General features: G+C 32.6%; 1 long non-coding RNA gene across 1 annotated transcript in view; it reads right to left on the bottom strand.

Moving 5' to 3' along the window:
• The window catches only part of LOC108730902 (uncharacterized), a 20,360-nt gene extending 1,435 nt beyond the window's left edge, over nucleotides 1–18,925 (bottom strand). The window contains exons 1-2 of the long non-coding RNA XR_001936987.1: nucleotides 18,915–18,925; nucleotides 13,068–13,071 (exon numbers count right to left, since the gene is read on the bottom strand). This is a non-coding gene — a long non-coding RNA (uncharacterized lncRNA). The remainder of the gene's footprint in view (nucleotides 1–13,067; nucleotides 13,072–18,914) is intronic.
• Between the last annotated feature and the right edge of the window lie 6,615 nt (nucleotides 18,926–25,540).

The following is a 25,540-nucleotide window of genomic DNA, read 5'->3' as shown; positions in this document are numbered from 1 at the left end:
AATAAATATGTGTTTACATTTAGTAAATATTTCGTTAGTACTATTGGAGTAAATATTTATTTAAAATCTGCAAATTTTTATTCTGTGCAGTGAAATCACAAGGAGAAAAAGATTTTGCACTTTTACGTTCAATCTTCTATATTTCTGTGTTATACAATACGTAACATCAAAGACTCTCTCGCTCTCCCTCTCTCTCTCTCCCTCTCTCTCTCTCTCTCTCTCTCCCTCTCTTTCTAGAGTCACTATAATAAATAATATGTATTTGTTTAATTTTAATGTCCCGTAAGATTAATTAAATTTTTTAAAAATGTAAACAAATTTTATCAAATTTATTTTACTTTGTTATTATAAGTAAAAAACTTAATTAATATAATTTGAAAATTTGTGCGATAAAAAGTAATTTTTAAATGCATATATTCCTTTCTTTAGAGCATTTTTTTCAATTTCACAGCATATTTTAGGCGCTTAAAAAGGGATTTTTACAATATAATTTTGGTTGCCCTATAGTAATAATAATAGAACAATCTATGAAATTTTTATTTTTTGGTATTATTTTTAGATGTGACATACCGATACATTCTTAAAGTCACACAAATGTTAGAATGTTTATGTAATGAAACTGGAAGACTGTGTGATCGAATTTTTATTGAAATTGAGATTATTGATAAAAAGAGATAAGATGAGCAATTTAATGGAAAGAAGCTTGCGATATACTATGTATCGTCGTTATTGTGACAAATTGCGTTTAAGATTGCATCCGCGAATTTTGTTAAGCATGTTAACTGACTGCGTTTCTATGTATTTTTTGTTACTTTCATAATTATCGGAAAAAGAGACATGCATAAAAGAAAATAAAATAGAATTTCCACGATACTCACGGAATCATAAATCCACGGAGCAGCCCATATTACTTGCAGTACGAAGTCTCGTGACTTTTAATCATCTGATGCAGGCGTTTCTTCTCTAGGAAAATGAACGTGAGTGTAATTACTCGTAGCAATGTAGCAGCAAGCCGAATTACAGACACGGTTTCCTTTAAGCCAACTCTCATTTATCGTTCCTTCGAGTCTTTCTAATTTAAGCTGAAAGCTGAAACAATTTCATGAGACAGATCTTCAAAAAGCGTTTTTTCGTAGAAATAAATGTGGATTTATTTTACGATCTTTTTTTCTTAAATAATAGTGATATATATCAAAACCACACACGCGCGCGCGTGCGAGATATGCAATAAAATGACTTAATGCTAAACTAGTATTCCAACATGAGAGCACAATCAGATGAGATGTACAGAGGATAGTGCTCTTTATGTGCTCTAAATTTGATTTTATTGCTCTAACTGTTTAGCAAGAAATCGATCTTATGCTAACTTTTAAAAACAAATGTTAGAATGGATTTCTTGATACACGGTTAGAGCAATGAAATCGGGATTAGAGTAACAAGTTAGCACATAAAGAACACTAAATTCTTCGTACATTGATCAACTGTTAAGGATAATTGTTAGAACTCTTCAGAGGGGGGAGGGGGAGACTACCAAAACTTATGTCAGAATACCGGATTTCCGAAAAAATTTTTTGACTTGCGTGGACTTACAAAAATTCCAATTTGGAATTTTCAAAGCGCTGTAACTTTTTTGCTTTTAATCTTAGCGATTTGATCATCAAGCATAATCGTTAGAATTCTTTGGGAAGTCAAAACTCGTAACAGAACACCGGATTTCTAAAAAAATATTTAAAAAAACAAATTTTTTTTAAAACTTTTTCAGAAATCCAGCGTTTTCTTAAGAGTTCTGCAAGCCCTCCCCCTCCCTTCTCTCCAAAGAATTCTATCAACTGTCCTATATGAATCAAAGTGTTAAAACGCGAAAGATAAAGTAGCTCTTCAAAGTTTCTGAATCATGTTGTTGCCCCCCCCCCGCCCTCATACTTCAAATGGTAGTTTCACCATTTTAACACTCAAAAAAATTATTCTACTATTTAGCGGTTCCGTGTTAATGTCAGAGGATTTTCCATTTATATATGATCTCAAGAGGATACTCTACAAAGTAAAGGAATTTCATATAACTATAGAGTACTGGATTTAGGATTGCAATCCTCTCAATACTAAAAGATTGTCTTGCATATACTAACACGTACTATCGTAGTACATAAATGACAAACTTCTTTTAATAAATAAGCGTGCCGCTAGTATTTTGTATATCCTCTTATTCCAAAAGGCTATTCGAGTTATTATAATAGAATTTTTTATAGAGGAATTTATTTTTGATCATAGCTCATGTATCCTCATTTTCATAGATAAATACGTGTCATAAATACTTGCATCTGATAATGTAAGATTAATGTAAGATTAATGTAAGATTTTTTGCTTAGAGGAAATGCTAAGAGGAATTTCTCGCTCTCTCTCTCTCTCTCTCTCTCTAATCGGCAGAATATTTTTTTGGGTGAATCAATGGAACTCTTTCTAAAATCGGTTGAGAATTTTAAAACTCTTCGGTGGGTAATCAGAACTCTACTTACTTTTTCCAAATTTTGAAAAAGGGGGGCCAGCTTTAGAGACATAAATTTCTAAACTGCTATCTCGTAAATAAACAGAAAATTTGTGTAATTTAATGGGCGATCATCGACAGTGTGTCTTATGTCTCGCGAGAAATTTTTCCGTCTGTGAAAATTCGTATCAATTTTAGAAAATAAACACATTACATAAGCGAAAGGCGGCCATAATTTGGCCGAATTCAATGGACACGTCGCATCGACCAATTCACTAGATAACTAGCGTGGTCCAATCAAGTGGAACACGCTGATATACGACAGTGATGCGTTTTTTTTTTTATGGAGAAGCTAGGACTATTGATTTACTTGGTCAGTCGTGTTAAAAGATAAGCCCGCGTACGTATCGCTTTTACTACACAATTCTTAAATAGACGTCGCAAAAATAGATTCCAACTAACTAGCGCTTCGTATTTAACCTATCGTAATGTGATTAAGATCACATCGAGAATAATGCAGTCGTTTTAATCAGCCTAATCTCGTTAAGCGAAAGCTCATTTAATTTTAAGTACGCATTCCTAGAAAATACTGGACTATTAAAAGTGGGAAAAGGCGGAAATTTAATAAAAATCAATTACATGACGGAAATTAGTCGCTTATTATTTACGTAACTTATTTAATAAATAGTTTATACCTGCATATGTATGTAGGGTATTCAAAAAAACCATTTAGCATTTATATGATAAATAATACATATCATACTAAAGTAAAAAGCCTTAGTGAACATAGATAAAAAATTCAACCGTTTCTAAGATATAAACAATTTTGTATGTTAGTATCATCAACTGACTTATTGGGTTTTACGTGTCGTATGCAACGTAAACATTTACCTCAGTGTTTATAAATCGCATTCGGAACATTCTGACTCATTTTCTATATAGCTTATAATGAAAAATTTCATTGGAAATCAATAAGTTTACATCAATCAGCCATTACGATTGTCATAACATAATAATGTTATAGCAATCGTAATGGTTGGTTAATGTCTCATAAGGGACCTCTTGTAATTCTTCCAAATAGGCTATCAGTGCTACTTATCTCTCTTTTCTCGTCGTATACGCGATACGTAGAAGAGATAATAAATTATATTAACATACAAAATTGTTTATATCTCAGAAACATTTAAGCTTTCGACTTATGTTCACTAATGTAAGGCTCACAAGGGGTGAAATCACCCCTTCAAACCGTTTTTTAGCCGCAACTATTTTCTAAATTCATTTCTTTATGTAAGCTACAAGTTCACAAAGTTTCATTAAAATCAGAATTTGACACCTCGAGAGGTTCCCTTGTCAGTATGATGTGTATTATCTACCAACTAAATGCTTTGAATGGTTTTTTTAACATCTTATATAGATATAATTTATTTTTATATTATATAGATTAGTTCTTTTTTACATGCATATCTAATAATAGAACGTTTGTATTTATATTGTTGTTCTAATATGAAAGATTTATATTTACGAACGACAAATAACAATTTACTTGTTTATTTATTTATTTATTTATTTAGAGAGAGAGAGAGAGAGAAGAATTAAGAAAGAGAGAAAAGGATAAAAAACGCGTGTCTACTGCAGAGTTATATTCTCTGCGTCAAAATAATGATATGCAAGTATCAGTACTGCATAATTGGACGTTCTCTTTGCCAAGGAAATTTCATAAAATTAAGCGTTGTTCTCCAAAAGCGTGCGTGGCCGAAAGTAACCATAAATAAACCTTCCGTGAAAGCATCAAGTTAATTAAATTTGAGAATAGCGATGCTTGTATTAATTATCAGTGTAGAAAGAAGCTTTTGAGACACACATCAAGCAGGTCCGCGCACTGGAGGCCAAAATTCTATAACCTTATGGCGTGATACGCGAAAATTACAAAGTTGAGCCGCTGCTGTAAGTTTGTTAATTAACTGTACAATATCATGGTTCTTGTACTGGAATATAAATGCAAAGGTAACATTACATTGGTTGCCGAAAATATGATTGCTATACTCCAGCTTAATTAAGACTAAAATAAAATTTACTCAACTTTATTCCGTAACAACTAACAACAGAAAAAATATGTATATATGTATATATATATCTTTCTCTTTTATTACAATATAATTGAGCGACATGCAATATACGCACATTGTACATTATTTGCCGTTAATAATGGACATTGTTTATTTGTCATGGCTTTTGTAATTTGTATAAAGGTTGCAAAATAAGTTTATTTTATTAAATCGTACAGTCGCTTCTTTACAGAACCTACACGGAAAAAATGGTTGCCAAAGGATCTAAAAATTTAACTAAATACAGATCTGAAAATAATTTTGTTAAACTATCAAAATTATATAGGACGCTTAAGCTTATTGCTAGAATATCAAAATTTTTTACAGTATTACTTATGCTTGAGTTTCTTACATAATTATTTTGATGACCCTACAAAATAAAATTATTTTCAGATCTATACTTAGCTAAATTTTTAGATATTTCATGAAAATCGTCCTTTCTGAGTATATATGATTGTACATTTATAATTTGAACAAGTTGTCTTCACTATAAATCTAGGAAGAAAGCTATTTTTCTTTTATTCTTTTAACAACTGTGCAGCTTACTTGTTCTTGTTACAACATTACTTCGTAACACACGAAGGCGCGGCTTTAACAGTGGTAACGAACAAAGTAACAGTCACTCGGTCTAGTTGTAAATTCTGAGGTCACATCTGGTTAGCTTCTTTCACCGTTTAAGCTCGTTTCTGTTCTCCATGGGCGGCCCAACCGACGCGTACACTATCGTGTACTTCTTGGATGTTATACAAGTACGTGAAACGAGAGTCGCCTTATAGTTACTTTTATTTCCTCTTCCACTTCTCTTTCTTGTCGGTTTAGCCCAGGTCCAAATAAGTGCCGCGGATTACATACCTACAACTATTTTCACATGAGCACGCTAACTCTAAGAACATGTGCCGCGCTTTCTAAGCCAGCAGTTCTATTTTATTTTCGTGAATTTAACGTTGGATGATAAGATTTACGATTCATATGATATTGTCTTCCAATATCTCTGGAAAAATTCTAATCTATAAAATTAAAAATACACTTTTCTATAAACAATAAATCTTTTTTGAGAATCTGACTGATTTTTAAATTCAAATTAATGATTTATATAAAATCTATTCTAGAATGTTACTGAATCTGTAACAAAATTTAGGATCAATTTTTAGAAGAAATTCAATTTTTTAAAAACGATTTTTTCCTGTCAAATCCTCTCAAATTCAATTCCTTTAAAATAAAATAATCTTTATAAAGATACGAAACCAAATTGGAACTAAATTAAAATGAAAGAAATATTCCGAAATTATTTTATGTTGCATAGATAATTAAATTTAAAAGAAATGTTGCACGAAATTATTCTTGAGTTTAAATTAATCTCATAAAAAATATTTCTTGTCTGTCTGTGATAATATTTTGTTTATTTATTCGCACGTCGTGAAAAGAGAAGTCTATATAGCTTGTCGAGGGAACATCTTTACGCGAGTAATCGATTTTCTTTCATCGCTGGACGAGATCGGGAATCGCTCTCGTACGACGAGAGTTCCACAGGCACCGATGACGAACTTAATTGGATTTAATCTCGATTTAAGCATCTGCCTCGAGCAGAGTACGCCAACGTTCAAGCCAACAATAGAATCGCTTTTGGCCCCGTATATGTACACGTGCCAGTCATTTTCAGGCGGCGACGACATCCGCGAAAAGAATCTACCCTAAAGCGGTTCGAGGACAATTCTCATATATACGTGTATACTGACAAGCTATTTGAGAATTATTTTGAAATTTTCGGAATATAAGAAAATAACGCTAAAGTTATAATGCTAAATAATTATTATCAGAGCTATCGAAAAATAACGAACGCTCAAGACAGATCAATGTAATAATTTATGGACAGAAACGCATTGGAGTAAGGAAGAACAGTTTATGTTTTATTATGTACTCGTATATATACACTTGGCCGACAGCGAGATTAAAAAGAATTTAAGACAAATATTAATTTCACTGATAAAAACCATATTTAGGATCGAAACGTCGTCTGTAATTATAATTTAGATGCATTGATTTTGATTAATAATTTTAACGATTAACATAACATTCTAAATGGCTCTTTTAGTCTGATAGTTTATGTATTAATTTTGAATTTATATTTATTTAAGCCTTAATTATATTATTAATTGCTAAATAATTGTGTTGTGAAATTGCTGTGCACATTGTTTCAAAGATAAAAAAATAATCGGTTATAGAAATTTTTACGGCAATATATTTAACACGTTACTTTTTTGTCCACGAGGAAAGTGTTAATGTTTAATACCGAGAGTTTTACATTTTTTTAAAATAAACACATTGCTGCAAATATATAATTAATTATCAATAGAATTTCATAATGATTAAAAATAAACATAGGGGAACTATATGATAATATAGTGAAAGACTGTATTGGCATAGATAAAATAGGCGAAAATTTTTTTAAAACGGAACTTTATACAAGCAAAATATAACCTGTATGCAAATATTGCATTAAATCAAATTAATAACAAATTATTCAAACCTTCACAAATTAATTGCCTTTTCCTTGTGACTAAATTTAGTTGGTTGCATAAGCCGGAATACATACATGTTTGATAGTTCGACCGGCAGTCAATGGTCCATTAAATTATAAAGTCAATATCGAAGAGATATTGTGTCAAATCTGCCATGAATAATTCAATTCGTATTTGCCATAGGACTCAATTTAACTTGGAACAATACGTTTGAGGTTTCATAATATTCCGTCGAACACTCTTCATGTGCGACGTTCCGAACAAATCCGTGGCTAAATGATTTGGCCATCGGTATATTTAATTCCTTCCTCGGAGATCGTTAAGAACAATGACGATCGTTAAACTCGCTCGTAATCGTTTCCTTCGTTTTGTGATCGCACTGTTACATTCGGACTTGAAATCCAAAATTTTTACCTCTCACGTCGGAAATATGAAATTCTTACTGCGAGAGGTAGGTTCTTGCAAATTACCGGGAACAAAAGTTTAAAGGTCTCGATTTGTCTTCTAGCGTACGAGAACATTTTCCCCGTGTTAAATTAGTTCGTGAAACATTAATTGAGTATGCCGTTGGCATTCGCGGGCGCGTTTGCTATAGGAGCCGCGTTTTAATGTGTAATCCGCGTCATCCGCGACTTTGTAAACTCTGCATTTAAATCTTGAATAGTTCGATTAATCTTAATTCTTCATTCACTTGTCTAATGTCTAATATATTTTTTAGAAATTTCGATTATTTATAACCTTCAGAGAATTTAGATAACTTTTGTTATCTCATTTAATTCCTTAAGAAGAATTGTGTTACGATTTAGAAATATATTTCAATAAAGGTATATTAGGTATATTAGGTATATTAGGTAAATAAAATCCAACTTTCTTTCCATCTAAGTTTTTAATTATATAAAAAATGGAAATACATCGTGTGTTATGTGCAACGCGTACGTAAAGAGCTGCGATTATCGAAAAGATAGATTTGTAACGATTGAAAATGAATATAAGAAAAATGCCTGTGCTAAGCACATCTGCGTCCCGTGATTGTGATCGGCGGTTTACTCGACCTCTCACGAGAGTTCACCTGGATTTTGGATCGCGTGTTATCACGGCATGAGTATCGCGAAAGAACAAAGCGAAAGCTGCCAAGATAGACTAAACGTGACTCACGAAGACTGAAACGTATCGCGGTATTCGCAGGAGCCTCTGCTCGAGTGTGCGGAAATGGTTGCAAAGCAAGAATTTCCGTATATAGATACGAGATGTGGCGCGGTATCCGAGCGTAATCTCTAAAGGTACTTTGCTTTAGGAGCTTTGGCAAAAATCCCGTTTGAAAGAATCCTCGATACGTTCACTGTCATTTTTTAACGATATTCTGGTATTATAAGATCGTGATACACGGACAATTCACGACGTATAAATTAATGCAGCAATTCCATTTCATTTAACAAATAATTTCATTTGTTTATGATTTTTTAGCGAAGGAACGCGATTAATTAGATAATCAAAGTAAAATTATTAACACACAATTAGATAATTAAAATGAGTAAAAATGATTTTAAACTGATGTAGCAATTAATTTCAAAGGTAAACAGTTGAAGAGAGAAAGCTGTTATAATTTTTTTTCCTTTTTTTTTAGATTATATTTAGATAGATTAAGTACACGCTGATAGATGTACTTCGGAATGGGCGATGTTACGTAGAAATAGAACACTAATTGTGTTATTGATTTGTAGTCTACATATATTATGATGTGGCTCTGTTATTAACTAGTCGCTGTCTTTTCATACATATAGGCCGTATTGGAGCTATTTATGTACTATGTATCGGTACAACTGTTCACAAATAAAAATCAATATGTAGTTAGACCTAGATACACATTCTTCCTGTGTCCTTGCACAAACATATAATTTCTAATTAATTTAAAGTAAATCACATCGCTCATATTTACAACAATGAACTTAAAAATTGTCATTTTTTTATTGCTTATATATAGAAAAATAATCGAAACATAAACAAAAAACTATACTTTAAAATAACTTCTATTCATTTACTTTTATTCATTTACAATCAGTTATTACATTACAATTGCATTTTAAAATTAATATTACAAAACGTTCTTCACAATATTCAAACTTATTTTCTAGAAAACTTTCTTTTTTGAGTTGTATTATTGTTATAGCAAAAATGAGCGATATGATATTTTAACTAAACAAACGTAAACTCCGCACAAAAATTCGATTAATTAATATCGAAATATAGTTTATTACCGTGTCATTTTTCCTTAATAATCTGATATAACAGCTTTCTTTTCTAGTAAACAAATTATTCTAATAATCTTTTAATTCTTAATTTTTTCTTTGATATATATATATACATATATAACTTTGATATATATATATAAAACTCATATATAGTTTTTTTAATTCTCAATATCAAAGAGATATTCCGTTTAAATCATATTTGTTTAGTAAGATAAATAATTTTCATATACGTCGTATACGATGTACTTTCAGCAACAAACAGATGTTTAACAAATCCAGACAATGAACAGTAATTATATTGGCCGAACTCATCTAAGGGCTTAAATCATTTAGATCGAATGTGTTAAACGCTCACAAAATATAGATGTAAGATAAAACGAAGTTATATTTTGAAACTCGTTCATACCGTCGAGCACCTCTTTGCGGTGAGCGTTTGCAAATCTATTTCGCGAGTGGGTGTTGAAGGGCGGTTCCGAGGTGTTTTTAAATGCACGCAAGAACCATAATATCGCGGCCATGAAATCAAGCGCTCTATTCAGCCTCGGAACCGCGGGAGTCTTTCACAATTAGTTAATGACAGCTTACCTGTAGCCGGCGACACGATCAGCGTCGTTGATGGTCGAGTTCGGCGTTATTTTAAAAATGTGAAGGCCAGAGAAGGTAGATTGCCGATAATTTTACGACGGTGGATTTTATCGTTGAATTATGTGGCCTGCGGTGAGTTCAGAAAAAATGGCATATTTAATATTCGTGTCCAGGCGTTCAATTTTCCACACGAAGATATCCGATCTTTATATCAGGGTTAACAATTTGACAAGTTGGATAAATATGTTATTTAACTTTTTTATGATTTATTCGTGAAGATTTTATCTGATATATCCGGTAGGGGTATAGAAGTCGATCAAAATTGTAATTGCTATCTTGTATTTCACTTTTAGCGTAAGATATTTTTATATTTTCCTTTTAAACACTCTTCTTCGTTCATTATTTTTTGAGTATCTGTAATTACAATTGTTTACCTTTTAACACATTCTGTTTGCACTTAGCTAACAAAACAACGGTATCATCAATGTGCGTCGCATCAACCTGTTCATATTTACTTCCCATCGTTGTTTGCGCAATGAATTCGCATAGCCAATTACTTCATCGATACATGACATCGTATCATCACAAGGGCTTATAGGTATTTTACGCAAGGACAGATATTTTTGTCACATTTGTAGCGACTATTCATAGCTGCTTATTTTTAAATATCTTCGTCAATTATTTGAAATATCACTCCGCGCACTCCGTCATTCATTTTTCCCTGACTGTGATTGTGGACATTAAAACTTTGTCCATATTCCGACGCTTTTCTACAGCGTTTGAAGATAACCTTCGCAAGTTTATGTCATACGCTGTTAAATTTATAATGACAAATTACATCCAATTTGAGTCTTTTTTAATCATTCCTAAAGGCAGCGCTCTTACCTCGACTTTTACTCGATATGTCGGTAATTCAACTAAAGCAATGAAGTTAAATAATTTAAGTCAAGAAGTATTAAATTTCATTAAAATTTGGTTTATTATTTATTAAGTGCATACATTAACAGGATATTGTTTACTTTGAAACTAAGCAATTTGATCGCAGAAATGGGTTGCACATGAAGATTAAAAGTAACAAAATGTTATTTAACTCAAGAAATTGGTTTAAATTTGATCCTTTAATATTTATTAATGTACATTACGTAATTATTTATTAAAATTTTACGTTATTTCATAAATCACAGTTCAAGTGACGTATTCCTCTTTCCCATCTTTGCTTTCAAGTCACACCATATAAGTCTTGGTTGTTCTCAGTTACGATATCGATGTACATAGCGATATTACCGGCGATCTCCTTACTGTACCAATGTAAATCGCTAGTACGAACATTTGGAATTTATGCTTTCTGCAGGCACGTACCGGAGTTTTCCTTTGCACCGCCAACTAACTCGACTGCAATGGATGCACTTGGCTTTCCCGGTGGTCGTCCAAAGTCTCATTTCATTCATGGCACGACCACGTCCGTCCGTTCCGTCAGTTCCGATTTCTCTCCTTCCTTCTGTTCGCCTTTCCGTTTCCCAACTGCTCTTCTCTCGTCCTTTTTCTCCGTCTCGACTGCAAGTTCGCATTCATCTTCTCTTACGGTATGTTTGTCTCTTCTCGACTCTCTCTCTCTCACTCTCTCTCTCTCTCTCTGCTCTTTCTATTCTTTCTCTGTCTTTCTTTCATTTCTTGAAGTGTCACGCGTATATGGCTGCTAACACAGGATTTCATCTGTATTCTCGAACTTCATCGGAGAACTTAAAAGCAAAAGGGGAACAAAAGCTTGGCCCGGGCTTTTGTATGTGTGCACAAGCGTGATTGTTCGACACGCAGGCTTCTATAAGCGGAAGAAGAGAGATTTTAGCCGTTGTTCATTCGAGCAAGGATAGCGTAAGAATCCTTTTAATCCCTTTCTGGGAAAGAATAAGTCATCGACGATAGCGATACGATGGTGAATGCGAAAGATTTTCTTTCACTGCGTATGCATCACTGTCGTTTCATTGCTGCGTTTTTTTCGATGCGCACGTACTTACAATTTTAATTCTGTTTTTTAATTATATTAATTGTTATTGTTCTCGTTAATTATATCATTCGATAAATTATTAAAAATTTTTTTTTTGCTAGTCGTATAGAAATAAGTCAATAGGGAGTTTTTGCAAGCGTTTATCCAGATACGGTGAACGCTAAGATTAGGTTATCTTCTTCTTAACAAGTATATTAAGAAAAGGATAACGTGACTTTAGCGTTCACCGTATATGGATTCACGTTATTGCAAAAACTTCCTATTTTTTAATTATCTCATTAATAATGACGTTTTTTAAAGTTATTCTCTTTTATACTTTTAAAAATTTCATATTTTAAAGCGTAAAAATAAACGCTTATTTCTTTCTTTCCATTCCCTATCTTCCTGTATTACTAATTTATATCAATCGTATTTGCGAGCTGATAGGGCAGTTTTCGAACGATCGCGTTTGCCACTAGATTCAATTAAAACTTTCTTGTTCACAAGGAAGGTGGATAGTCAATTCGGCCGCGTAATGCAACCCGCTTCCGTTTTGCAGAGTAACAAATTGAAAGAATCAATAATGCTGTAGAACGAAGCTTAGAACGAGAAAGAGGCTTAACGTTCATTATTTCTACCGATGCAGTTTAACAAAAACCCTTTATTGCTTTTCTTCAATCTAGACATAATTTGTAGACTATTTCTTACATTTTAAGATGTGGTATTAAAAATGATAAAATCTGGTATATTATGAACGTCTTGAATCAAGTGCTTAAATTTATTCGTTCAATCCAATTCTATGCATGTTGTAATGTTATTGACTATGAATTAAATTTGTGAATAGAATTTTGTATTAAACTTTTTAGATTATTCTGATCATATCAAAATTTTTATTTTTTTTTAAATAGAATAATGGAAAATTTGCTCCAAAATTCGATCGATGCTCGATTTCAGGCGTTTCAGGCTAACAGAAAATCATTGACGCTGACTACTGCAATTATTCACGTTAATCCTATAAAAAGCGTTATCTTGAATCTTATGATCGTTTCAATGAATACATTGCTCAACGCATATGTATATTAAAAGAAAATAAAGAATGAACGGGATGACAAATTGTAAATTTTCTCGGTGGAACAGCATTACTTAACTCGTACGTATCGCGCTGAAATAGTTTAAGTACCATGGCGGCAGACACATTGTTCCACCGTTTGGGATAACCAAGGCTGGTTAGTAAGTCGTTGATCGAAGGGTAGTTTGGGCACGCAATGGTCAGCGCAAGAGGAAGGGGAGAGCAACGAGCATGCCAACACGGAATCCTGGTTTCTCGAACCCGGATGCTGAGGGGTTCGGTTGTGTAGACGGCGACCCGTGGGACGAGACTCGTGACTGGTTGGCTTTGTGGTAGTCGTGGAAAGTCCTTGGTATGCCACATGAACATTCTGAATATTGGTTACGTACGTGTCTGACCTACCGCAACCAGCCGGATATGTCACTTCCGGGTGCGCGCCGATTTCATTACACTGCTCTCCTATGAAATTCGACAAACCTATCTCTTTATGTACATATATATATATGTGCATATATATATATATATGTCCTTATTCCTTCTATCTCTGGTTGTCTTCAGTTCTAACAGAGACGTTCCTCTTGCACGAATCGGTCGATCGACATCGAACTTATCAACGATGCAAATTGCTGCCGAGGAACTAATATTAAATTATCTGCCTTTGCAAATTGAATAGTAAAATATTAATATTTAGCTGCCTTCATCAGCAAAATTATTGAAACTTCATGAGAGATACGTCTACCTAGGCTGGCTCCCCACCTAACCTTAATGAAAACTAAATCTTAATGAAAAAATTATGTAATAATGTGCTATTTATGCACTATTCATATCCGCAAACAAAAATTTTTGCGCTCCTTCCGTTTAGCTAAAAAAAATTTTTGTGGGGGGCTGAGTAGGCAGTCAGTCAGCCCCCCCATCCATTAAAAATAATTGATTTGAAAAATTAAATACACAGAATTTATGCGCTATTTATGCGCTACTATTTCCAAGCATTTTCGATTTTTGCGCTGCAACCCTTAAGGCACTTCCTTCTTGGAACAAACAGACATATTCGGAAGGAGCGGAAGGAGCGCAAAAATTTTTGTTTGCAAATATGAATAGCGCATAAATAGCGCATTATTACATAATTTTTTCATTAAGATTTGGTTAGGTGGGGGAGGGGCATGTATGTGAAAATATCATGTGCTGCATAATTTGTACAAAAATTTATAATTAATTAAAATAATGTTTAATTTAGAACATAAAATCTTTAATTAAAAGAAAGAAACCCTTTCTACTTTTTTATACTTTAATGTGAAATATATTTGGTATAAAGCCTTAAAGTAAAAGTCTATTTCTGACAGAAGATATCCATCAAGAAACATTCACTTTCAGTTCATTTCATTTGTTTTTTTCATCTCAGAAGGATAAATTTTCAGAAATAATGGCTTCAGTAGTAGAGGTAGAAGTAGACAGCTCATATAGGGTGACATCAGAGAAATGTACGGGTACTTCCATTAAATCCCAAGTGATCGAAATAAAATAAAAGCGCGTTTTCACATAACGTGTCCTTCTTTCAGGATTCTCGAAAAATATGTTGCGCAGATCCACGGAGATTCAAAAGAAGGATGATTTGTCGTGACGTTCCCACGTGAGTTATCCAAGTAAGAACAGGACCTGTTATCGAACTGTTATTTCTACGCCAGACACTTTCCTTCGCGATTCTCACGATCAGCCCTTTTCCCAATTTCCACATCGTTTATCTCCCTTTTGCTTGCTTAGCACGATGTTAGACATTAATTTTTATTACAGTCGGCTTGTTTTATGCGCGTCGATGATAACGTCAAATTGATTGATTTTATACCACTCCCGCTTTTGCGCTCATAAATTATTACTTATATCTTCGCGCGTTCGCTCGGGCGCATATCACGTATGGTGGATACATATCATCCTGATGATTGTTTCGCGTGCCCCGTTCGTTTAAATCCGATAATTTTTCGCCGCACCATAGTTTTAATATATTGACGTTCCCATCAGCCGACGACCTCGTGTCATGCACAGGTTGATTTTATACTCCAAAATGATTTTAAATTCTCCGCTAGACAAATTTTCGCCTCTAGGAAAACTGCAATCAATTCTTCTTTAGCAGAAATTTATTGAATATCTCTTTCATATTATTTTTCTATTTTTGATTACGTATTTAAGGGAGTCTTCTTATCAATTGAAATAAAATAGGTGTTTAAAACATATTTCTGTCAGAATATTTGTTTCGTCATTATAATACTAATAATTTTAAAAGAGAAGATTTATTTTTTGTAGACGTTACAAGAATAAATATCTGTATGTGTTTATGTATTTTAATAAATACAATTTTTTATAATTCAAGATACAAATAGACACTTATTAAATTTAAATTCTCTATCGCGCATTTTCTCCTATTTAAAAAATTCTTTAAAATTGTCTTTATACTATGTAAATCAACGAGAAGAATTTAAAGTATTAATAATTCAAAATCTTAAAATAGAAATAAAATACATTAAAAATGTATTTAAAACTATTAAACAAAAAAAGAAGAAATAAAATAAGATCTTATTTATAGCTTCATGAATTTTATTATATTTATTACATAATGTATAATTGTGTATATGGTAATCTTATTGTCGATTTCTATCTAGATTGAGTTCTTGAATATAATAATAAATCATGTTACACATAATGTTGTCATATTATAAGGAAAATTTGAGGGATTCTAAATTAATTAAAAGCGCCACAAAGGAAAATTAGTAGTTTGACATCAAGCTGTAAAGCATATTATCCAACTGAGAGGTGTGTTTGAATGAATTGCACGATATCAGAGCTGACATTGGTAATTTATTGCACTTCCTTCTGATTTTCCTTGTACATTTCCAACGCGTTTGTTTCGCTGTAATAGAATTGTTTGCGGTGGCAAATGCTTATTAGATCCTTTGAAACTTTGGTTAGAGCGTGAAGTGGTACGTTTCGGGTATATATATGTGTGTGTGTATATGTATATATATATATATATATATTACTTTCAACTTGTACAATAGCCTTCGTGCATAAATACATATGATGTTGAGAAAGCCTCGTTGGTGCGCATTAGATGCGCAGCGTTACTTGGCTATAGTTTATAATGCGGTGAAAACATGAATAATGTTACTTGTGAAAATTGTGGATTTCCGTAATGTAGAACTGTTCAGACTAAATAAACATGTCGTAATGCGGCTGTTCTGGTTTTGTGATTTAGTTGGTTCATGCTTGCACGAATATTTTTCTCTACAACAAAAATTATATAAAGTCTTTAACGAGCGTACTTTTAACGAGGACAAGTGTAATATTGCACGAAAGAATTTTATAACTTTTTTATTTTGTTATGACTTGAAGCAAAGTGAACACTTTATGTTTATGTGGGTCTATTTTTATGGGTCGACCACGCGCGCGTGACACTAATTGCGTTTCTATATGACATTTGACTTTAAAGTAAGGAATGAAATATTTCTAACACTTTTTCGTCATTTAATTGAGTCGTTAAAGGATATATTATCCGACAAAGTCTAAAATTCAAGATTTTTTAAAAATCAACTACTTTCTTTCTCTGCGTAAAATTAATTTTTATTTTAAGGATATATTGTACAATATTGAAACTTTTTTCTCTTATAAATTTGCGTATTAAAAATTTTAAAGAAATTTTAAGAAATATTTAAATACTGGTGGCAGGTTTTTGATGGCAAAAGTGGCCTGAAATAAAAAAGTGAAATATTTTTTTGTAAGTAGACAAAAATAACGTAGGATTTTTTTAAATATATTAATTCATTTATTTAGAATAAATTTTTAATTTTGTTTTTTAAAGCAAAAGAATTTTTCTTTAAATCTTTTTTTACAATTCTTAACAAAAAATCCTGCATTATATTTTCGCTATTCTATCTAGTTATAAGAAAACGTTTTATTTTTTTATTCCATCGTGCCCGTCTCCGAAAATCTGTCTACTCATGCCGCTGCGGAGCGAATTATTCCACAACCTACATTTAAAATCTTTAATACTTAACAAATTTATAGAAGAGATAGAACTTAGATATTGTATAATATATCTCTAAAGTTAGAAATGAATTCTACGTCATCGACTTAAAAAGAATTTTAAATTTATACTCTGTTAGGTTGATATGACTCTTTAAGCAATTGACTATTAACATTACATGCACATGTAAGCACCTTTTCGAATAGCTGTTAAAGCTCATCTATCATTATTTAAATCTAGCGTTATTATTCATGTGTATTTTGGAAAATCCAAATTTCGCGAAAATTCTCCCTTAATTTTCATTATTAACTATTTTCTTAACATTCATTATTCCCTGCAGAGAAACTCATTTCTAGTTTGCTAAAGAGTCTATTATTAAACATTAACGTACCTGAAAACGGAGCATTCTGTATGTAGGGTGTATCAAAATTTGCGAATCAAAATATCACATCAAGAAAGTTTTCGAAAAATTAAGTATAAAATTAAATAAAAAATTAAGTAAAAATGTTATTTGTAAATTTTTATTTTAAGCAATAATTTAAGCGCGAATTTCGGGACACCTTGTATATATGTAACGGGGGCTTGTATTGGCACGAAGGAAAAAATGAATGAGATTTGACATAAATAATCATTAAGGAAAAGCTCCTCTTTAGGAATTCTCTTTTGTGGAGAGAGAGATAAAACTTTTTTTTCGATCGCGCGTTGTGTTCCTCATACAGTGTATCAGCGATATAAAATATTTTTTTGTCTCTCGCAAATCACAATCAGTAGTACTTCTATCGTACAGATATCTGCGCAGTTGATCGCAGAAATGTGATTGAAGCATAAATTCGGAGAATTTACCCGAAACATTTTTTTTTTTTACACAAATAAGCACACGTAATCATTTTGGGATTGCAGATTATAATGTGGAAAGTAAATCATAATATTTGGATAAAGTCGCTAACCTCGCTCTCGTCGAAAGCGCACGATTTGTATTTTCGTCATGCTTGTTCGGAAAATCGATCGAGTATAATCTTCGTAGGAACGAAAAGGTGAAAAGTGAAAATTTTCCGCGGATTTTGCTGAGCTCACCGCGGAGTGAAACGGTAATATATATCTGATCCGACGATATCAACGTGATATTCGAAATAGTGAAAAAGTTGTCTGAGTTTTATACGTTTCCTACACTCATAAAATGTTGCACGAAAATAGAAAATGACATCTTCTGATATACAGTTCACTTAGAGCGTCGTGATGATATACTAGCTCGACGATCGCAAATTTGGACTTTTCATGACCTGTCCGTGTTCGTCGATGGACAAGTAATCAACTATCTTCGACGCGTCATGAATTTATCATCTACAGAATTTACGACACGCGTTGAACAGCAGCGATCTTTGGAAACAAGAATATGAATTTTCCAAGATTGATCCAACGTCTATATTAAGCTAACATGCTAACATGAACACAATCACATGAAACTTAGTGTTCTTTATGTGCTAATTTATTATTCTAATCCTAATTTTACTGCTCTAGCCGTTTAGCAAAACATTGTTTCATGCTACATTTGTAAAAAATTTAGAATGCCTATTTAAATAATAGTAATAATAAAACACTACTGAATCTTAGTATTAATTATGTGCTCTTAATATACACTAGTTTAAATTTCAGAGCACTACCCTTTACTTTGAAAACAAAAAGTAGGTGTCATACAAGAGAAATTAAATACTAAGAATACTAATGATTTTGACCAATTTTCAATTATAATTTATTTAATGATTTTATTACTCATAAAATATACATATATTGATCGATTTTATTGCTCCAGCCTCATTTATGGAAAACAGCTCCTACATTCTGTACGTCCTTCTTGCTATAAAATCAGTCAGTAGAATCTCTTATGAAATTTTTTTTATATACCATACACTATCTTATGAACTATACTGAGTATACTGAGCTGACAATTTTTGTGCTGTATACCTTATGCGTAAAAATAACCCCAAAGCGTGCGTGCATGCAAGAAAAATGTACGGAAAATATTTAATAATGCTTTCCTATAAAGTATAGTCTTATAGAAAATTATTACTATTTCTATAATCCTATAAAAGTTTTTTATTGAGAAACTGTATATTTATTATTTTCGGTACTTTTCTTTTGCACTCTTTGTGATTGATTTCGCTCGTAAGGGATAGAGCACAAAATCAGCAGACAATATATTTTTAGGACAGTGTAGAAAGTTTCATGGGATTCTGTTGATTGCTTTTGCAGTAAAAGAGATATATAGGATATAGGGGTTATTAGAGCACATAAATTAGCACATAAAGGGCACTAAATCTTCCGTACGTCTCATGTAATTGTGCTTATGTTGGCTAGCTTAATAGCCATATCGATCCGAGAGCCTCGGAAAGCCAGCGGACACTTACTTCAAGATGTATTACATATATGTTTTAACAAAATTTTTCTATATTGTATTTAAAAGTTATACAAAAAATTTAGGAGCAATTTAGAACCTGGATAAAAAATTATTTCTATAAGAAGTAAACATGATTTTAAAAAATAATTAAAATGGAATCCAAAAATTTTTTGTCATTTAAACTATAAAATTATATTGTTGAATATAAATTGATCTTATTGTTTCATACATATGTAATAACATTCATTTTTGTACGAAAAGTGAATTTTCAATTCCAGTCACTTTTTGTACAGACGGTATATCCTTAATATTCGTTCTCAATGTCTTAATAACGAGGATTTTTATTGTAAATCGCTTACATTTGCACTTACATTTGATAATATCGTTGGCGCGAATGTCCAACAAGAATGTTTCTCTGATTAAAGTTCTTTCATTAAAACGATATTCGATCGATTAAACGTAATTTCCTCCCGCGAACTTTTCCGGGTTCACATTTACTTCATTTCTTAGCAAATTAACGCTCGCTCACACAATGGCTGATTTAAAAAGGTTCGCATTTACAGCTTTAGAAGTAACTATACGATTATTTCATAACGAGCAAGTTTCTTGCGCACTAATAAAGAACACGGCTTTTTACATTGTGCTTTTGTTACTTTTATCGCTTATTATGCGAGAGAATTATTTGCTTTATTCGTTGCTTATTTTGCTGCACGCCAATCTTCGTTTTAATAAGAGACTGCATAGAATTAAAAGATAACATCTAGATTGAAAATTCTTTTGATCCGACTTGCTTCATTCTTCTTTCTCTTAAGCTGCGTTTCTTTATTTAAAGATGAGCTAATCCGCGAAAAACAATTATGCCATTATATCAATTTGACGTTTGTAATAAAGGAGAAATTAAACTAACAGTAGTCTTCTGTTTGTAACAATCTCGCAATCTTATTTTCTTTCTCATTCTTTTAATTTTCTTTCGTTTCGTTTCTTGAAATTTTTCATTTACTATCTTCAATTTCATTTCTTCCATTTTACGTTATTGTTTACAAGCCGATGTATAGAGCTCGCTTTCCTCTTGGTAATTACGGCACATAAGACGTAAGATTTATTCCGAAGTAAATAGACGTCTTCCACTTTCCTTCCTTTTTAAATTAACCGATCGTAATTCCATTCTCTTATCTCCAACATCTATTTTTATTTCCCTTTCTTTGCTTCATATATCATGTATCTGTTCCGACAGAAGAGACTTAGCCGTAGGGGAGTCGCAGCATAAATTTTACTTTACGTGCGTTTGCACGTGCATTTGCCGTCATCTACCGTGATCTCCTGGTCGTCATCTCATGCCCATTATCGTCTCTAATGTGCGAGCTTTACGTACATACGCTCCTACCAGGCGCTGCATCAGTATCTACCATCGCATGCCGGCATGTTGACATTCTCGTCGGTCCGCGTAGTACGTGCAAGCCACGATAGCTATACATATGATGCACCTTGGGAACCTACGGAGCCTCACTACACACACCATGAATTCTCAGGACGTACGTATACCATTCGCTATACTGTATACGATCCGTTACGTGATTTCTCGCGTTCCTTGGCTTTCGACTTCTAACTCGAAGACGTGAATACTTGACGATGGTATAAATCCGTCTTCTCTTTTTCCGTGAAACGAAAAGTAGAAATCGTATCCAGCTAAGTGCCAAAAACATCGTAAGTTTTCAAGCAGAGACAAAAAATTCGCTTACACTGATGGAAGGATTAAAATTTTAAGACTTGCAAATATCCATGAACGTAAAGAGTCAGCGTGGAATTTTGCAGTTAGAATCGATCAAATTCTGTAACATAATTTGTAAGATTTATCACCCAAAAAAAATATTCTGCCGATAAGCGGGGAATTCCTCTTAGCATTTCCTCTAAGCAAAAAATCTTACATTAATCTTATATTAATTAGGTGCGTGTATTTATACATGTATTCATCTATAAAAATGAGGACATATGATCAAAAATAAATTTCTCTATAAAATATTCTATTATAATATATATATATATATATATAACTCGAATAGCCTTTTGAAATAAAAGGATACACAAAATACTAGCGGCACGCTTACAATTGTTAGAAGAGATTTGTCATTTACGTGCTACAATAGTACGCTTCCATGTCAGTACATGCAAGATATTCTTCTAGTATTGAGAGGATCGCAATCCTAAATCCAGTACTTTAGGATTATACGAAATTCCTTTATTTTGTAGAGTATCCTCTTGAAGTCATATATAAATGCAAAATCCTCTGACATTAACACGGAACCGCTAAATGGCAGAATATTTTTTTTTTGGGTGATAATTTAATTATAAATCTGGGAAATTAAGTATCTATGGATCTTATTAATTATGTACTTTACTTTATTTACTTCAACATCGAAATTATGCTTGTTCTCGAGAAAATTTTCCACGAGCAGGAAATTGTAGTCTGAATTTCACCGCGGATAATAAGGATCCTTCGTTTCACTCGTCGAGCAACGAGCTTGTCACCGAGACAACGTTTCAACATTTTCGCGACTATCGTTCTCTTTTTCTTTTCGCTGGCAGAATGCTATTTCACTTATCTCTCTCACTCGACAAAACATCGTATTCGGAGTCCCGACGCGCGTTAATTTCATCCAACCGCATCGACGTCGCATTGTGACGACGAAACAAGGAGATTTCAAGCTTCCTGCTCCTCTTAACAGTTAGCGCATTACGATGCGCCCGTAATTTCATTGTGCTTTCCCGTCGAATATCCATTCTTGCCGAAGTAAAGCGTACAATAAATTTCCCGCCGGTCTTCTTACAGTGTAGTAACGGGTATTTATGGGCGGTACGGGATTAGAGCGCGTTTCTCTCGTTGCGTTTTCCGCGCGCGATAAGAGCACCACGGCTCCTTACCCTTCTTACGCCGCGAGAACGCAGTAAATTCTTTGTGCTTTCATCTCACGACTCGAATTTTGCGAAGAACTCTACCCAGAGGGATCATCCCCCATCCGTGAGTTCGCATCGGATGAATGTGTTCGCTCGCTCGCTTGCAATATCCTCATCTGCTTAGACGACGGCACGGAGATAAGCCGATGTTTCCAGTTCCTCGTGTCTTAAAGGAACCCTCTTACGCCGAGGAAGTTATGACGAAATGCTTCAGGAGCCATGCCGACAGACGAAAGTATCATTTGCGACGTATACGGAATGCCAAGAGCGTTTTCCTCTTAAGTCGGTTCCTGATCGCTGAGATATCTGACATTGAAGATTGAACAATTTTGGGAAAGTGTGTTTGGCTTGTGTGTCATCTAAACTGTTGCTATGAAAAAGTGAAAAACGGATATCCAAGGGGATCTGCAGTTGAGAAAAGACACGCTCTATACAGCACGTTTGATCTCCCTTCCATATTTCGTTCGATCTCCCTTTCGCATCGTCTGCTCTGACATTTTGCCCATTCGTTAGCATACCCTATTTTTTTTATTATAATTATTGCCAAAAATTTTGTGTTTGCCATCTGACAGATATAAGAATTGTAGCATTGGAAATATACAAGGCAAATATTCTCAAATAAGATCACAACAAAATTTCTATGTTTCTCTCAATTAATTTAAAATTCTCTCTCATCTTTTTATTTTTTAAGCCAATGTCTCGAATTATTTACTCGAATAATAAAAGTTTCCTAGCTCAAATCCATATTATCAACGCTTGAATTTTACATGGAGAATAATTTAAATGTAGGTATGATTGTGACAATGAAAAATGCACGTGCACGATATTTTCCAGCGATATTCGGTTATCCGTTGTACGAGGATTTTTATACATATTACAAGTATAAACGGTCATTTGAGAATTTAGGTCGAGACTTGGATAATGCCACCGTCTCTTTAATATTGCAACGCAAAAACTCAAAGTTTCAGGTGCAAGATCGCAATATTGGAATTATCACGAGTGCAATTCACCGTATTATTCTTGTTTATTTATATGTTAAATATTTACCGATTTCAGTTTTATTTATATTTTATTAAACAAATTACTTGACATTTGTTATATGTATACATATGTATATTATACGTATAACAATATATAACAATTTTTTTATAATTTGTTTTCATTTTATTTAATTTATTTCGTACTTAAAATGCAAAATGCTATGTAAAGTGAAGCAGTACTATTACTAAGCCTATCAGAAAGTATACGAGATAAACAAAAATAATGGAGACAGCTCACATAACGCAAATATATATATAAATTGCATACGATTTATCTTATGTATATAAATTATAAATCCAAAATACCTTACATGTACAAAATTAAATTAGACATTTTACGCATATTAAATTATGTCGAATATATATTACATTAATTTAATTTATTGTATATTCAAAAGTTATGTTTACATATAAGATACACAGAAATGAATAAATACAGAAATAGTGAGGCATCAGCAGCTATTGCTGTTATCAAAACCTACCAGAACAATTTAAATTATAGAATTGGCTGACAAAATAAGAATAATATATGACGCATGATAGAATTTATGTATCGAATATTAAAACAAGTAGAATAGAAGATATAAATATTTATAACTAACAAGGAAAAGGACGCAACTGTCCCCCTCCGATTTTAATGAGCTTTTAATATGTTATTCTCCAGACAAAAATAAGCGACACGTATTTTTTTTTTATAAAAGTGCCCATACGCACTTTTAGGGAGTGAAATACCCTTTAGAAGAAAATCGGTTTTTCTCTTTCGAAACGAATTTGCCAGAACTGTAAAAGATAGAAAAAAATTTTCATAATGAAAATTGAATGGCATTAAGAGTACTTTAGAAATATAATTATAAAGAAAAAAAATTTTTTTCTTTATAAATAAATAATTGTTACAAATAAATAATTAAAAAAAATTTTTTTATAGTTTTAAAGTACTCTTGAAGCCATTCAATTTTCATTATGAAAATTTTTTTCTATCTCTTACAGTTCTGGCGATATTCGCTTCGAAAGAGAAAAACCGATTTTCTTCTAAAGGGTGTTTCACCCCCTAAAAGTGCGTATGGGCACGTATAAAAAAATACGTGTCGCTTATTTTTGTCTGGAGAATAACATATTAAAAGCTCATTAAAATCGGAGGAGTACAGTTGCGTCCCTTTCCTTGTAAGATTACAAAGAAAATATGTAACGCAAATTACAAAGAAAACATCTAACGCAATTAACAATGATTTGATGATAAGAAATTGATTGCCATATTACGAAATTATTATTGTATAAAAAATTATATGTACAGATATAAATAGGTATGTATTTCTCTTAATTATTGCGATGTTTTCACGAAACTTTCCTCATTCCACACTTTGTACAATTTTTCTTAAACGATCGTTTTTGTAGTTTTTCTCTTTTAAAATGCCATACAAATTTGTCATGTTTTTCACATCATTTGCGACGCTACGCATCAAAAACTGCAAATCGCGAGCGCCATGCGACATTGCTGAAGGAGATTCTCCGTTTGTCTCATTATATTCCACAACAGTTTTAATTTTTTTTATTTTTATCACCCGTTTTATCGAGTTTTTCGCGTATCGCTTTCTGTCTGACTTTTTCTCGCAAGGAAAAAAAACTTAGGATTATGCGACACACAAATAATGCTAGTAAATCTTCTCTGTCTGTTTTATACATGCTCAGAGGATTTGCGAGATTATTTCACCACTACTCTTTTCCGATATTTAACAGGGTTTTTTGTATTGTATATTTAATCCAAATCAATGAATAAAGTTTTCCATGAACGTCCTCGCGCATTTACGTTAAAAGCAAACGATTATATACTTCTCTATTAAAAAGATATCAGACTGTGTTAAACGGGAAATAATTTACTGGTCAAGTTGTTAGACGAGATTTTGAAACGTTTTGATAAAAAAAATTAATGTTTCCCGTTTATATAATTGATTATATTATTATCATTTATGTCGAAATAACATTTTATGCAATGATGCCGTTTAATTATTTTATATGATGATTTAATATCCGTACGTACATATAATGTATTCAGAGGACTTTTCAACATGTCGACATTTCGGTTTACAACTCGCGCGGAGAGACTCTCGAGAAATTCTAGTTGCTAGGAAAATTAATCTCTGCTGCATCGTG

The sequence above is a fragment of the Mycetomoellerius zeteki genome, unplaced genomic scaffold (genome assembly GCF_001594055.1).
Source record: "Mycetomoellerius zeteki isolate Tzet28-1 unplaced genomic scaffold, Tzet1.0 scaffold98, whole genome shotgun sequence".
Taxonomy (NCBI): domain Eukaryota; kingdom Metazoa; phylum Arthropoda; class Insecta; order Hymenoptera; family Formicidae; genus Mycetomoellerius; species Mycetomoellerius zeteki.
Note: the sequence above shows the minus strand (reverse complement) of the source record. Positions and strands in the feature narration are given on the sequence as shown.